Genomic DNA, 15,562 nt, shown 5'->3' on the forward strand with positions numbered 1-15,562 from the left:
GGAGCATGTCAACAGCTATGTGTGGTTGGCTATTCTTTCAGAAAGGGCTTAAAGGCAGAATCTTTCATGTCCTGTTTTAGGTATGTTGGGATACTGCTCCAGAGCTTGGATACATAACAAGATTATTGACTTTTGAGCACAGTAATTGCTACAGCCATGGATGGGAGGTGGAGGGGTATTTTAAAGTTAGGGAGCAAGAGGGAAGATTTTAGGGTCAGGAAGTGAAAGTGGGATTTTAAGGTTAGGGATTGGAGAGGGAGTTTTAGGGTTAGAAAGCAGGAAGACAGTTTTATGTTTACAGAGAAGGAGGGGCATTTTGGGTTTAGGGAGTGATTAGGAAATTAATATGATTAGTGAGGTGGTTGGAGTTTTAGGTTTAGGGTTAAGGCGTGATTAGGGACTTTAGGGTTAGGGATGGGGAGTGGAGTTTTAGGATAAGGGATCAATGACTCAGGTTGGAGTTTTATGTAGACCAGATGGCTTAGTGGTTAAGGTCTTTGCCTCCCATGCACAAGGTACAAGGTTCGATCCTGACCTCTGACCAATGCCTGTTTTGAGTTTGCATGTTCTCCCTGTGTCTCTGTGGGGTTTATCCCATGTCCAAAAAACATGCTGAGTATTTCCATCTTAAAACTTAGCAATGAATGGAGCTGTGGGCAGCAGCACAGACTCTACATGGTGCCGTATGGAGGAAGAGTTTTGCATCTACTGTGGTCTGCAGTATCCTCATGATCGGAGAACATGGGCCACACTGCATGCCGTGGCAGGGATAGCCAATCGACAGTGTAAAGTATGCCTCTAGATGATTCGGTCATGTTGACTAATGTCGCCAAAAATGGGCATGGGTAGTTACTGGTGATAAATGAGTTGAGGACCTGACCTACTCTGACCCATGCCAGGGACCCTTGCTAACAGTGGGAGGGGTATATGTGCCCCTATTGGCTAGTGTGAGCCCACCATAAAGCCAAGCAGCCCTCAGTCAATAAGTTACTGGCTGGCCGGTGTCTAGCTGCCCCAGCCTGGGTTACCTGGGATAGCTCTGTTGAGTGAAAGCTGGATGTAAAACCAACCAACCTGCCAAACATGAACTGAGAATTGCTACACCTTAATCTAGGTTCACTGACAGGATGCAGCTTGGAAGTGGATGACACGATGATACGGAGGCTGGACATCTTATGTATTCAAGAGACGAGATGAAAGGGCAGTGCAGCAAAGCCACTTGGTTTGGGATCCAGAGTCTACTACTCAGGTGGAAGGCAAGCTAAAAATGGAGTAGGAATTGTGGTGAGACAGAGGCTTCAGAAGGCAGTAAGGGATATCATCAGAATTAATGACAGATTCATGGCAGTCAGATTCCAGTGTAATTATAGGGCAGCATTCATAATCTCAGCCTACGCCCCACAGCAGGGTTGTGATAGTGAGGAAAAGAATGCATTCAGACAGCAGTTGCAGGATCTACTAGATAACGTAGGACAACATGAATTGTTGTTGATAATGGGTGACTTGAATGCACATATCAGGACAGACAGAACAGGATATGAGGACTGGGTCCACATGGGTGGGGCAACAAGAATAAAGAAGGAGAAGCCATTCTAGACTTCTGTCTGGCAAATGGCTTGATATTAGCCAACATGGCTCAGAAAGAGAGACAGTCACAAGATCACATACAAGTGTAGTCAACATGCAACTCAGGTAGACTTCATCTTAGTAAGGAAAAGGCACCGGGGAAGAATCCATGATTACAAAGTCATCCCCAGTGAAAGAGTCAGCCCCCAGCATAAACCACTAGTTGCCACAATTAGCTGCAAGCAGTGGTCAGAGAAGGCTCTAAGGTCAAAAAAGACCAGGCTGAAGACCTGGAAGTTGACTGGAGTAGGTACAACAGTTCAATGAATTACTCAGGGATCTAGCACCCCAAGAAGAGGAGGAAATAGCTGGCATTGAAGAAGAATAGTAGCGCCTAAAAACAGCATGTGTTAGGACAACAGAAAAGATATGTGGCTGAGCCAGGTATGGAAATAAGGTACATAAGGAAAGCTGGTGGTGGAATGCCAAAGTCCAGGAAGTCATCAAAAGAATGAAGGAGTGCAGAAAGAAGTCGGAGATAGAAAAGACTGACCAGGCTAGGAAGGACTATTGGTTAGCTAACAAAGAATCTAAGAAAGAAGTTGCAATAGCAAAGAATAGGGCATTGGAGGCACTGTACCAACGTCTGGAAAGTGACTCAGTAAGGGGCACAAAGAAACTATATCAGGTTGCAAGGCAAAGACAGAAAGATAAAGAAGGTAGTCAGACACCCTTCATAAGGGATGCCAGCAAAAACCTGCTCACCAGTCCAAAGGACATCAAAGGCAGATGGAAGGAGTATTTCCAGCATCTTCTGAATGAAGAAAACCCCACAGAAGCTGTACTGCCCCAGAAACAGCCGATTATGAGAGAAGAAGAGGAGCCCACCTTAGAAGAAGTAAGAACAGCACTAAGGAAGATGAAGTCAGGGAAAGCAGCAGACGCAGATGAGGTCACAGCAGATATGATAAATATGTTGGGTAAGATAGGGGAGAAATGGCTCCTGAGGGTACTAATAGCAGTGTGGAGAGAAAGGTGTATCCCAGATGACTGGATATTAAGCATACTTGTGCCAGTGTACAAGAACAAAGGAGATATCCACAACTGTGGGCAGTACAGAGGCATCAAACTCCTATCACATTGCATGAAAGTTCTGGAGAAGTTAATTGATAAATGGATACGCAGAGTAGTAGAATGTAAGATGGGAGATGAGCAGTTTGGATTCAGATAAAGATGCAGCACAATTGATCTGATGGATAGTTGAGAAGAAGCTAGATATGAGGAGTTTAACTGGGCATTCCTAGACTTGGAGAAAGCATATGACAAGGTCCCAAGAATCTGATCTGGGCAGTACTGTTGTAGTTTGAAGTCCCCAGAAACATTGGCAGAATTAGTGCAGGCTATGTACAAGGACCCAATTATTGAAGTATGAACAGTGTTTGGCCTCATAGAGGGGTTTCTAGTGGGAGTGGGTGTACATCAGGGTTCAGCACTGAGCCCACTGCTATTCATACTGGTGATGGACTACATTAGTAAACAGGTTGGAGGGGACAGATCAACAAAGCTGCTGTATGCAGACAATGTGACAGTACAGGCAGACTCTGAGCTAGAACTTCAGCAAAGGATAGGAGAATGGAATGCAAATCTGAAAGCACATGGGATGAAACTAAGCACAGCTAGGATGGTGGTAATGGCAGCAAATTGGGGAAATCAGAAGAAACTGAAAATAGAGATAGAAGGGAAGATAGTGGAACAGATAAACCGCTTCAAGTATCTGGGAGGGGTAAGTGAGGAGTAGGGTAATCTGAATGAAGAGGTCAAAGCTAGAATCAGAGGGGCTGCAGCCAACTGGCACAGAGTATCAGGTGTAGTATATGACAAAAGAATGCTAAAGAAGCTGAAAAGTAAGGTGTACAAGAAAGTGATGTGATCAGTACTACAGTATGGTACAGAAACCTAGGCAGTAAAGGTAGAACAGTTGAAGAAGCTAGAGGTGACAGAAATGAAGAGCCTGAGAAAGCTGGTAGGATGCACACTGTGGGGCAGATAAAGAAATGAGGACATAAGAGCAGAAGCCAAAGTATCTCCAATTGCAGAAAAAGATCAGATAACAGATTACGGTGGTTTGGGCTCATGTGTAGGAAAGCAGAAGACAATCTGGTGAGGAAGATTTGGGACAGACAGGAAGAATGTAAGAGGAGATGAGGACATCCAGCAAAGAGGTGGATGGATTGTGTGAAAGACAATCTGCAACAGTCAGGCATGAGTGTTGAAGAAGGAAGGAGTGTGGCACTGAATCGAGAGAGATAGCGACAGTTAACACAATACCCCCCCATGTAGAAAAATGGAAAAAAGGGGGGGCTGATGATAATGATGATGACTCAGGTTGGAGTTTCTGGGTTAGAATAAGGGTTTTGGTAGGGCAATATTATAGGATCAGGGAGGAGTACTTAGAAATGGGAGTGTGGGCTAGCTGGAGTTCAAGCACTTGATTTTTGAGCAAGTGCCAGCTAGCAGGTGTGTCATGAGCTACTAGAATGCAAGCACCTGTAGCAAACCCATTTAAAGTTAACTTTGCATCTTTTCAGTCTGTATCTCCTACTTTATTTTCATGGCCCATATACTCTATGGGTATACTATCCCTAGGATTTCAGTACCCCTTGTGCATAAAAAAACAAGCCTACATATAAACATAAATATGCTGTTTCAACCCAGGTAGATACTTCAAAAGATACTAGATAGTTCCATAGTTACCCTCATTTCCAAAAGCCTGTAACAATTGCTGTAAATTCCTTGCCATCTTCAATCCATTTGCCCTGAGGGGAAAGGAGACTACAAGCTTCACTGATATTTTACCCTCCTGATGCTTTTCCAGAAACTCCTGTGACAAGCAGTGTATCCCTCCTCTATCTGCCAACCCTGTATCAACTTTATGATTGTGTCTTTAAGCTGTAAGAAGCTGTTAGCAGCTCAGGTTTTTATTCTTTTGCTGACCAGACAACCCACTGGACACTAGAGTACTTTTTTCTGAGTGTAGTGGGACTACTGCCTGGTTAAACTACAAACCAGAGTAGGAGGAATGAAACCTTGTGACTGGTACAAAGACATAAGTAGGGTAAGATTTGTTTTTGTTCCTCAACTTTAAATTTGGGGCAGGCTGGAGCACCAGATGACATAGTGATGGGCTTGATTTGGACTATAGGAAACAGCTTGTTAATATCTAAGAGCCATACTGCTCAGAAGAAAGTGCAACAGGCTAAAACGCAACTAATGCCATTTTATTCATAACATCTTTTATCTAAGCTGAAGGTATTTATTTTATATTTTTATGTAAAAGTCCTGTTATTTTTGCACAGAGATTATTGGAATCCTAGTAATAGTGTCAATAGGGAATATTGTGTAAGAGAAGGTATAATGGATACAGACTAAATGCAGACAAAGTTGTCCTTCCAGCTCCTCCTATGAAATAAGCTCATATCAGATTCTAGGACAAGATGTTCCTAAATTGGTGCCAGTGATCCCCAGACATGTTTATAGTCAGTCATGCTGTGTGACTTAGCATTTCTTTCATATATCTGATGGTGTTGTATTTCCTAAGCTCCTCTGACAGAGGTGTTTTATACTAATATATGTCTCACAGAGAGTTGCTAGCTTCAAGTCAGCTTATAGTTTATGAGTACAACACAAAAGATGAGGCATATTTTGAAATATTTGGATACCACTTTGTGATGGAAAGGAACCTGCACCCCTCTATGCTGACCATCTCATGTAGAAGTGTCTGAAACTTCATCCCTTGACACTCTGGATGATAGCCGTGCTACAGACGGTGGTCTCCCCCACAAATGATGAGGGTAAAGGCTGCCCTCAGCATAGCATGGAAGCAACAGCAGATGATTTTGATAAATGTGAAGAAAATGGTTTCTGTAAATTCCAAAGCAGCTGTTGTGATTGTTGCAAAATATTTGACTGCATCACTACTACCAACAGACTGTGTACTCAACAAGTGTTATTCTACAAATGGTTGACATCAGACATTTAGGCCTAGTGTCATTGTAGGGAGTCTAGGTTTTCTCTTGGGTAGGAAACTGCACTTCTTGGAAGAAAAGCCATTTCTTTTTTTTTATATACTAAAACTGCACTTGTGAGTTGAAAACATGTTGAGATAAGTTGTCTGATTCTTGCCTTGAAAACATCCAGTGTGATTGAGGTAGACTATTGAGGCAACTTTCGTTACTGATCAAAGTGGTCTGCTTACAGCCTCCTTTTATGTAATACAATTCCCTTCAATGGTATCAATAGCCATCTTAAATGTTTCATGCAGATGTGAACATTGTATTTTAATGGAATGTCACAACACACTGCAGTGCATCTGTTCTAGGCACACTGTTGTTAATATCAAAATATTGTATAGTTGCTTAACAACCACATAAAGTGTAGAGCGCTTCTCTGTGATAAGCTTTACCCTTCCCTGCAGATGCTTGAGAGTGACAATATTTGTCTCTATTTTGCTTTTACAAAGTTAGAGTAAGCTCACATTATTGATTTTCTATTAAAGCAAACATACGTACTGAAACTTGTAGCAAGAATAAAACTCAGGTAACAAAAACATTTGTTTAAAGCATACAGCACAGACTGGTGAAAGTTAATAATTCAAATTTGCTATGAAGAATTGAATTATTCAAATATCATGAATGCTTCTAACTGAATTTCAGCAAAATCAGAGTGCCTGAGAGACACCAGAATTGCCTTATAGCTTTGCTCGGCAATATGAAATAATACGAGTTCAGGAATGACTGGTAAATTATATGTTGTAAAATGCAAACTTTGACATTCATAGTTTGGGAGATTTCTAGACCTTTTCTCAAGTTCTGCAAATGCCATTTTGATACAACAAGGCAATGAGAAGATGAAGGAAGGAAGTCATTGAACTACATTCAGTTTTTATTTATTTATTTGTATTTTTTATTTTCACTTTGTTGTCAAGGTTAGTCCTAATTGACCAAGGGCATCTTTTTAGGGGAAGCACAAAGTGGCATTTGTATTCAATAGGGAAAATTTGTCCAAGGCACTGGGGAACTTGCCCTACTCTTTGTAGAAGGAGGAAGAGATTGGGTGTTACACATCCTGACTTCATCTTTCCTGTTCAGGCACATAAGCAGGCACATAAGCAGCCAGAAGGAAGAGGGAGAAACATAGCTGTGGAGAGCCAAGGCAATTTGGAAGTTAAATGTGTTGAATATGAAGGAAAAAAACTGCCAAAATTGCTACCAGAAATGTTTTCAGGTGATGTGGGAGCAGAGAAGACATTGCCTGCTGATGGTGAGGAAATCAGGAAGGAGATGGCGCTAAATGCAGTGGTGGAGATGGATTCAGAAGAAAATGTCCAGAAAACCTGCTTGAAATGGCAGAAATGGCAGAAAAATGTGTTATTTTAACCCTCCAATTGGGAGGGTTGTGGGATGAGTATCTGGAGGAGCTAGTTAACCGGAGTGAGCCAGAATGTTGAACTGCTATATCATGGAGAGACATTATGGAAAAAATAGAAGCGGGACAAAAAGAGAATGAAAAACTGCTAGATAAGTTTCCAGAAAAAAAGTCCTGTGGTCAAACAGTGGCAGAAGGAGCTAAGGAGAAGACAAAGATGAAGGAAGTAAAGAAAAAAATATATTGTTTGGGTGAGCAGTAAAAAGAACAAGGCCTGGACATATATGAGATATGGGACAATGTTATTGTACCTCTGGAAGTAAAAGCTGAAGAGGTAAGAGCTTGCATTTTCATTAACAAAAGAAACTTTTTGTGACTTTTTTTTAAACTGGCCAGGTTATGGAAAATGTTTTGGGGCCTATGAAAAAAAAGAAAGCAGACTTTCCACGGTCAGAATATGTTGTGCAAGCCTTTTTCAGGCAAAAAAAAAGAATCTTGATTCAGTTTAGAACTGAAGTGGGAGCAAAAGAACTATGAGACTACTTGTTGACAATATGTAAAAAAGTAGTGGAAACTACTAAAATCTATGATGAAAGAGGATTATGTACTGGGGGTTGGGAATGTGGAATAATTTTAAAAATGGAAAATGACAATGTGATACACCTACCTAGTATTATTAATGTGCATGGCAATAGAGGTTTTGTGAGGTACAGAGGACAACCAAAGACTTGTTATTTTTGTGGAAAAGGCGATCCTTTAATTTGTGAATATAACAAAAAAGATGTTACTTATGTGGTCAGACAGGTCATAATGCAAAGAAATGTGAAGTGAAATGTAAGAAATGTGGTAATACAGGGCATTCATGGATCGAATGTGAGGCAGAAATACAAAAAAATGAAAATGAAATTATATAAGAAAAAGAATTAGAAAAGAATGCTACACAAGAACACGCAACACAACAAGAAAAAAACATACAAATGTTTTTTAAATTTAAAGGGAAAGACAAAGAGAAAGAAAAAGAAAATGAAAGAAACAGATGAAACATGTTCAGAAGAGTCAGAGTGACATATAGTAAAAGCAAGAAAAATTCAATAGGAAATAGAGTTGGGGAAAGAAAAATAATCTTTAAAAATATAATGGTAAGTGAGAATAAGATTATTCTAACAACTGTTTTATAAACTGAAAATATTAGCCATGAATGTGAACAGTATTAATATTATTAAGAGAAGAATTAGTATTTTATAATGGTGTGCCTCAGTAGATGCTCAAGTAATAGTGGTAGAAGATATTAGGATGCTAACAGAAAAAGAAAGGGTGCAAACTGAAAAACTTTGGAATGGCACTGTTATTTGGAATATAGGCAAAGAAAGATGTTCAAGTATTTGTATACTATGCCAAGAAAATATAAAAAATATTAGATATTACAGTAGTAGAACTGGGCCGAATAACAGTAGATATATAATGGAAAAATATGTCTGCAGACTAATAGCTTTATATGCATATGTGACAAAAAAGAAAGAGAAGCAATGTTTAAAAGTATATCTAATTATGCCTGCATTAACATGGATATAATAATGACAGGTGACTTTAATTGTAATTTGAGAAATAAAAAAATAGTTGTAATATTAAAATAGTTACTGAAATTATGAAAAGTGGAAAATTAAACATATGGGAAAATTAACACTGGACGTGCAAAAGAAATGAAATAAAGATAGAAATGTGCTTATTTTTATATCAGAAGGCCTAAAAATTACACTAAAAGGAATTAAATACAGTGGGTTCTCTGATCATGTGGCAATTTGGATAAGAATTCATGAAAATAATGAATATATTAAAATAGGAAAAGGCATAAAAAAGTTAATGAAAAAGAGCTAGATTCAGGAGAAAGAAAAGAAATGACAGAGTTATGGAAACAGCATATCAGTATGAGAGATGTTTATGAAAATTGGACAATATGATGAATTTGATTAAAAAAAAAATACAAAAAGTATTTTTAGAATGTATAGAAAAGAAAAGGGGAAAAAAGTAGAATACAAAATATTAAGTCAAAAATATTTAAACACTTGATAGAGAAGAAAAAATCATTTTATGAAAAAGAAAAAGAATTATATAGAAGAAATCAGGTTAAGGTTAATAAATTGTTATATAAGCAAAAATATTGCTTACAAGAAAAAAAAAGAAGTAGCACCATATTTATGCAAGATAGTAAAAGGAAAGATAATATGAGAATTAAAAAAATAAAGAAGGGAAACAAGTTAAGAAACAAGGAGAAATATATGAAATAATTAAAGAATATATATTAGATTTATATAGTGAAAAAAAGTTAACAGAATAAAATTATAATGGTGAAAATTTAAATAAGGATGATGGATATTTAGAGAGAAAAATGAATATGAGTTGAATGAGATCTTGAAAGGTATTAACATTAATTCAACTCAAGTTTGGATGGACTTGAATATAGTATGTATGGAAAAATGTATTACTGGCAAAAAGTGGTGTTTGTAGAAGTAATGAATGACTGGCTAGAAAGAGGAATTAAGTATAAAGAAATTTGCACAGGTGTGATAAAACTTATATTAGAGAAAGAAGATGAAATAAAAAATTGAGACCAATCACACTGAATAACACAGACTGTAAAAATCTCATGAGAATAGTAACTAAAAGACTGCAATGTAAAATAGAAAGATTATATGATCAAATTTGTTTAGGAGAAAAGGAAAAGGGTGTCAAAACCTGTTGTGGATAATAAGGAAAGTAGTTGATGATATTATTAATAAAAAATGGAAACAAAAGTCATGATAGGTGATGGCAGTAAGGCATATTATAATATTCAGTATAAAACATTATGGTGAATTTTACAAGCATACAACATAAGTAAAAAATATTACAAGCAATTATATCAATATATGAAAACCATTATGTCAAACTTGAATGTAAATGGTTGGATTGGGGAAGAATTGAAAATAAAGTGTAGTGTAAAACAAGGATGTCCTGCAAGCAGTATGATCTTTACTATAATCATGAACACAGTAATAATGTCATGTAAAGGAGGATGCAGAATGATGGAGGAGATATAGTTACCAATAATGTATATTTACATTCCTGATATTATAGTAACAGTAAAAAATAAAGTCTGGATGGAAAAATTAATGAAAAATTTAAAACACGGTTGAAGAAAATTGGTCTAAGCATAAATAATCTATTAGCTTGCTACAGATCCTCCACCATACCCCAAGATTCTCACTACACCTTTCTAAACATACTGGAAAATATTAAGATAAAACCAAACACCCTAATAATGGTTGATTTTAACTACCCTGCCATTAACTGGGAAAACTACTCGTGTACCAACACCTTTGCCCAACGGTTCTTGGAATTCATAAATTCCAACGCCCTGGATCAACTAATCCATAGTCCCACCAGGGGCTCCAATATCCTAGACCTGGTCATTACCAACATGGGAAATCGATGCTCCACACCTATGGTCACCCCCTTGTTAGTCAGGTCTGACCATAAGCTAATCACCCTTAACATCCACATCCCACCACCACCCCCCAGTAAGGAAACCTCCATAAAAAACTTCTCCAAAGCCAACTTCATGCTACTCAAGTCAGAAGTGACAAATTTCATGACACCCATGCAGGAGTGAACTGAAATTTCAACTGCTGAATCCTACACTAAGGCACTGTATGAGCACATCCACTCATACATGAATCATGCCATCCTAAATAGAACCAAGATGCTCTCATCCAAAAAAAGGAAGCCAATCTGGTGGTCCCCTGCCATAAACAAACTTTACAACAAAAGGAAGAAACTTTTGCAGAAATGAGAAAAATCCCAGGATGCAAAAAACTCCCTTACCAGCTTCAGTTAGAAACTGAGATCCCTCATAAAATCCTCCAAAGCTAGTTATGAAAATAAAATTTCCAAAGATTCCAAAGACAACCACAAGGCATTCTATAACTATGTCAAGAATCTAAATGGCAATGCTCAGATCTGCTCTGGGCTAAAACAGAATGGCATTAAATATACTGATCCCAAGGATATTGTCAATATCCTGGCAGGATCGATTCAGTGCCAACTTTACTCCCCTATCACCCCATAAATGGCCCATCTAAATACCAGAAGATTGCCAAATTCAGATAATAATGGCCACAGAGGTAAAAAACGCACTCTCCATAGCTAAGAATACAGCATCCATGGGACCAGATGACATCCCGGGCTGCGTACTACATGAACTACAATATGAACTGGCACCTCACCTAAGTGTCATGTTTAATCATAGACTCACCTCAGATTTCATGCCCACTGAGTGGCGCACAGCTACAGTTATCCCACTCCACAAGGGGTGATCCACCTTGCATCCCGGAAACTACCGTCCCATCAGTCTGATAAGCCTTATCTGCAAGGCCATGGAGCGTATTATCATGGAACTTATAAACAAAGACATTGGCAACCTTCAAACACTGGACCCCACCCAGTTTGGGTTTGTGAAGGGCCGATCTTGTCTCCTGAACCTGATTGATTTCTTTGAATCAGTCTCCAGAGCCATGGACAAGGGTAAGGTGGTCCACACAGCCTATCTAGACCTTGCCAAGGCCTTTGACACCATCCCATACTCTGGAATCATAAATAAACTTACTAAGCTGGGCATTAATCCCTACGTCACCCAATGGGATGCTAACTGGCTTACTGATATAACCCACACTGTAAAAGTAGCCGACTCTAAATCCAGCTCCAGACAAGTGACAAGTGGTGTACCTCAGGGTTCAGTCCTGGGATTGCTCTTGTTCGGCATCTACTTCTCTGAAGTACAGGCCAACACTAAGGGACTCTGGCTAACAAAATTTGCAGATGACTGCAAACTGGGAGCCATTATTGAATCCCCAAATGATGTGGATACTCTACAAAAGGGCCTTACAGAAACAGATGCTTGGTGCCAGAAATGTATAGTTATCTCCTTTGGGAAAAAAACATGTACCCGTGAATTACCATATAGGTGGCAGTACACTAAACACCGAAAGTGTGATAAGAGACTTAGGGACACAGGTGGACAGTGGTCTCACCTTCAATAACCACATCGCCACAACAGTCAGGAAATCCTTCTATGTGGCACACTTCATCACTAAGGGCTTTTCATCCAGAAAAAAGGAGGTCATTGTCCCACTATACTCCTCCCTCATTAGACCCATTATAGAATACAACACCCCGTTTGGTATGTACCTCTCAAGACATCTGCAACAACTGGAATGGCCACAGAAATACCTCACTAAAAGAATCACAGGCCTAAAGCAGATGCCCTACGCTGACCACCTTAAAAAACTCCAGCTACACTCTGTCGCATATCGTCTACTCAGAGGTGATCTCTGCTTAACATACAAGGCCATGTCAAACCCAGAGCTGTTGGACATGCTACACTTAAAGAAATCCCAATCCCTCAGAGCCACACGCTCCAGGCATCTAAACCTTGTCAACACAATAAACAACGCATGCTTGAGGGATAGGTTCCTGACCCAGAGACTCCCCAGACTCTGGAATAGATTGCCCATACATGTCAAGCAGAGTGCCTCTTTGGCTCTCTTCAAAAGGAACCTTGACGATTGGATGGGAGAAAGGAAATTCACCCTGGAGATCACGTCAGTCGCCCTGCTAGACAGGGGTCCAGGGAAGTAAATAGAGTGGGAAGAAATACTCAAGGAATTGTTATGGCTAGGCTTGTATAAGCCCTAGGGCTGATAGCCTAGTACCAACCTATGAACCTATGAACCTATAAAGCAAAGGATTTAGGTATGAAAGCATTATAGAGGATGTAGAATATAATGATAAAAGTATAAATATTTTAGGAATAATATTTGGGAGAACAGAATACAGATATGAACAATGGGAAAAAGTTATTAAAGGAATCAAAGACGTGATCACATTCTGGAAGACATAGGTTTTCATACAAAAAGAAAGCTCATTTAATATACACTATAATAATAGGCAAAATAGCTTATATTGCGAATATTTATACGATGCCAATGAAATATGAAAAAGGAATTATACAGACAAGTTTTTCATTTATTTGGGTGTCAAGATTGAACCCGATTAAGAGGGGAATTTTGTATATAAAAAATAAACAAGGGGGATTGGGGATGATAAATCTTTAAGTATATATAAAGTACTAAAAGGAATTATGAAAAATAATAAAGATTTGACAGAAACAATAATGTATTGTAAATATAGAGAAATTTGGAAAGAAATGGAAATGAAAAAAAAGAAGTAAAAGTGTTATTAATGAAGAAATGAAAGAATTTTACAGTAAAATTGTAATGTGGAAATTAAAAAAGAATGTGATAGAAAAGAACAGAAAATAACGGTATCTTAACGTTATGAGATCCTTTTATCTGGTGGATCCATGGAAAGAGTTACAGATAGATCAGAAGAAACCAATAGTGACAAGATATAGAAATGGTAAAAGAATTAAACAATGCAATGATTTTTTCTGGAGGTTGTCCATAGGAAAGTTACCAGTGGGGGCAAATATGCCGTACAAGAGAAAACAGGATAGAATATGTAATAAATGTAAAGAGCTGGAAACTACAGAACAGTTTTTTTTTTAAATGTGAGAGAATTCAAAAACTGTGCAAAGAAGTATGTAAACATGATTTGATTAAAAGTTATTTAAATTTGGAAATGTTAAACATGGACATGCTAGGGGTATGGGTTTTATAGGACAAGATCCCAGAATGAAGCTAAGAGGCTAAACAGAATCATAGTCTATGTAACATTTATTTATTTATTTATTGACATTTGTTGGCCAGAAAAGCACATTGGGTCAGCATCCTATTTTCAGTGGAGGCCCAGGGAGAAAAGACGAGACGTAGTTACAGATAAAGATTTTTACAACAAGATAATATTTACAATAATAAAATAGTGTACACAAATGTTTATACATTTCCAAGGGATTAGGAGTACACACAGTAGAAAGCTTTATGCAATCTGTTTAGGTGTTAAAAAGACACATGTGGTATTCTTAATGGCATTCATTGCACGTAGGCAAAAAAGACAGTAGATACATTCATAATAGCTCATTTATGCACTTCAATACATGGGAAGTTTAGGATTTAGTCTAATAATGGTTGTAAAGACAAGACAGCAATTGACATACCTTATCTGATATATAAAATCAAAAGAATTCAGTGGATTTACAAATTATTACTTGAAACTGAAGAGTCATATTAGTCAGCAAAGTCTTAGAATTTGTTTACAGTGGCCTATAATTTTTGGCACAATGACAGATTTTATTGGGAATAAAGTTGCTTTTTAGGGTGAATTTGAAGGTTTTTATGGATTCAAGTTGTGTAATAGAGGGGGGTAGGGCATTCCATAATTTTTCTATAGAATTATAATGATTGTAATGAAGCAACCAAGTTCCACAAATAATTAAAACCAAAAGTTGTTTATTATCGCAAAAACATCCAGTAAGCGCTTTTGCTTAAAAGCTTTTTCAGACTGACAAACATACCATTCGGTCCAAGTTCTTATATAAAAAATTTAAAAAACACTGAAACCAATCACAGTCAATTACTAATTAAGAAACTTTTAAAGGTATACATCTGACTAGTGCATATATGCATAAAAAATATACATTAACACATAAAGACATGGATCCTTGCAGCTAAAATCATTATATACAGAAATATATACATATAAATAAAAACATGATATATGATTATATAAATATTACCCTGCAATCTAAATCTTTTTAAACTATTTAGGTATTCTCTGTTTTTTAAGTAAGGGTTTTATTGTTGCTCTTTCATTTAAACCATGGCCCCTATCCGCCCTAAGTATAACGATCCAATTATTTCCTAAGTATAACGATCCAATTATTTTCTCTATACTCTGTTTGATTCTTGATATCCCCTTCTCGTATGTTAGGGGAAATCAACTCAAGGACTCTGAACCTAAAATGATGTTCTTCACCATAGCAAGATATATGTTTTGCTAAAGCATTATGGTTTGATTGCTTCCTAATATGATAAATATGTTCGCAAACTCTGTCTCTAAGGATCCTATTAGTTTTGCCAGCATAAAAGGATTGACAGACCTGGCATACAGCTAAGTATACAAGATTTGAGCTTTTGCAGGTAGCTCCTACTTGAAAACTAAAGTCCTTCTTTAAATCAGGATGGTAAAATCTGTCACTGATGTCAATATACGAACAAAAATCACATGCTCCACAGGGTCGTGTAGTAAAAGTCCCATTATCAGTACTATGAATCGTCGAAACATATTCACATAGCTATTTGCACATGGGGTGCCCAAAACTTGCTCCAAAAAATATGTTACCAAATTTATTTTTCCAAATAGATTTGGTAACATATTTTTTGGAGAAAGTTTAGGAGAATAATGTTTTTACTTTTAATGATGAGCTATATATATAACGCCATGGGGTTGCAATGGGCACCCCATGTGCAAATAGCTATGCGAATATGTTCCTTGCTCATTGGGAAGAAACAATACTTAGTAGAAATAAAGAATTTCAGATACATTTATTGTTCTATCGACGTTTCATCAATGACCTCTT

This window comes from Protopterus annectens, chromosome 7.part1 (assembly GCF_019279795.1).
Source record: "Protopterus annectens isolate FY-2018-M chromosome 7.part1, PAN1.0, whole genome shotgun sequence".
In the NCBI taxonomy this organism is placed as follows: Eukaryota; Metazoa; Chordata; order Ceratodontiformes; family Protopteridae; genus Protopterus; species Protopterus annectens.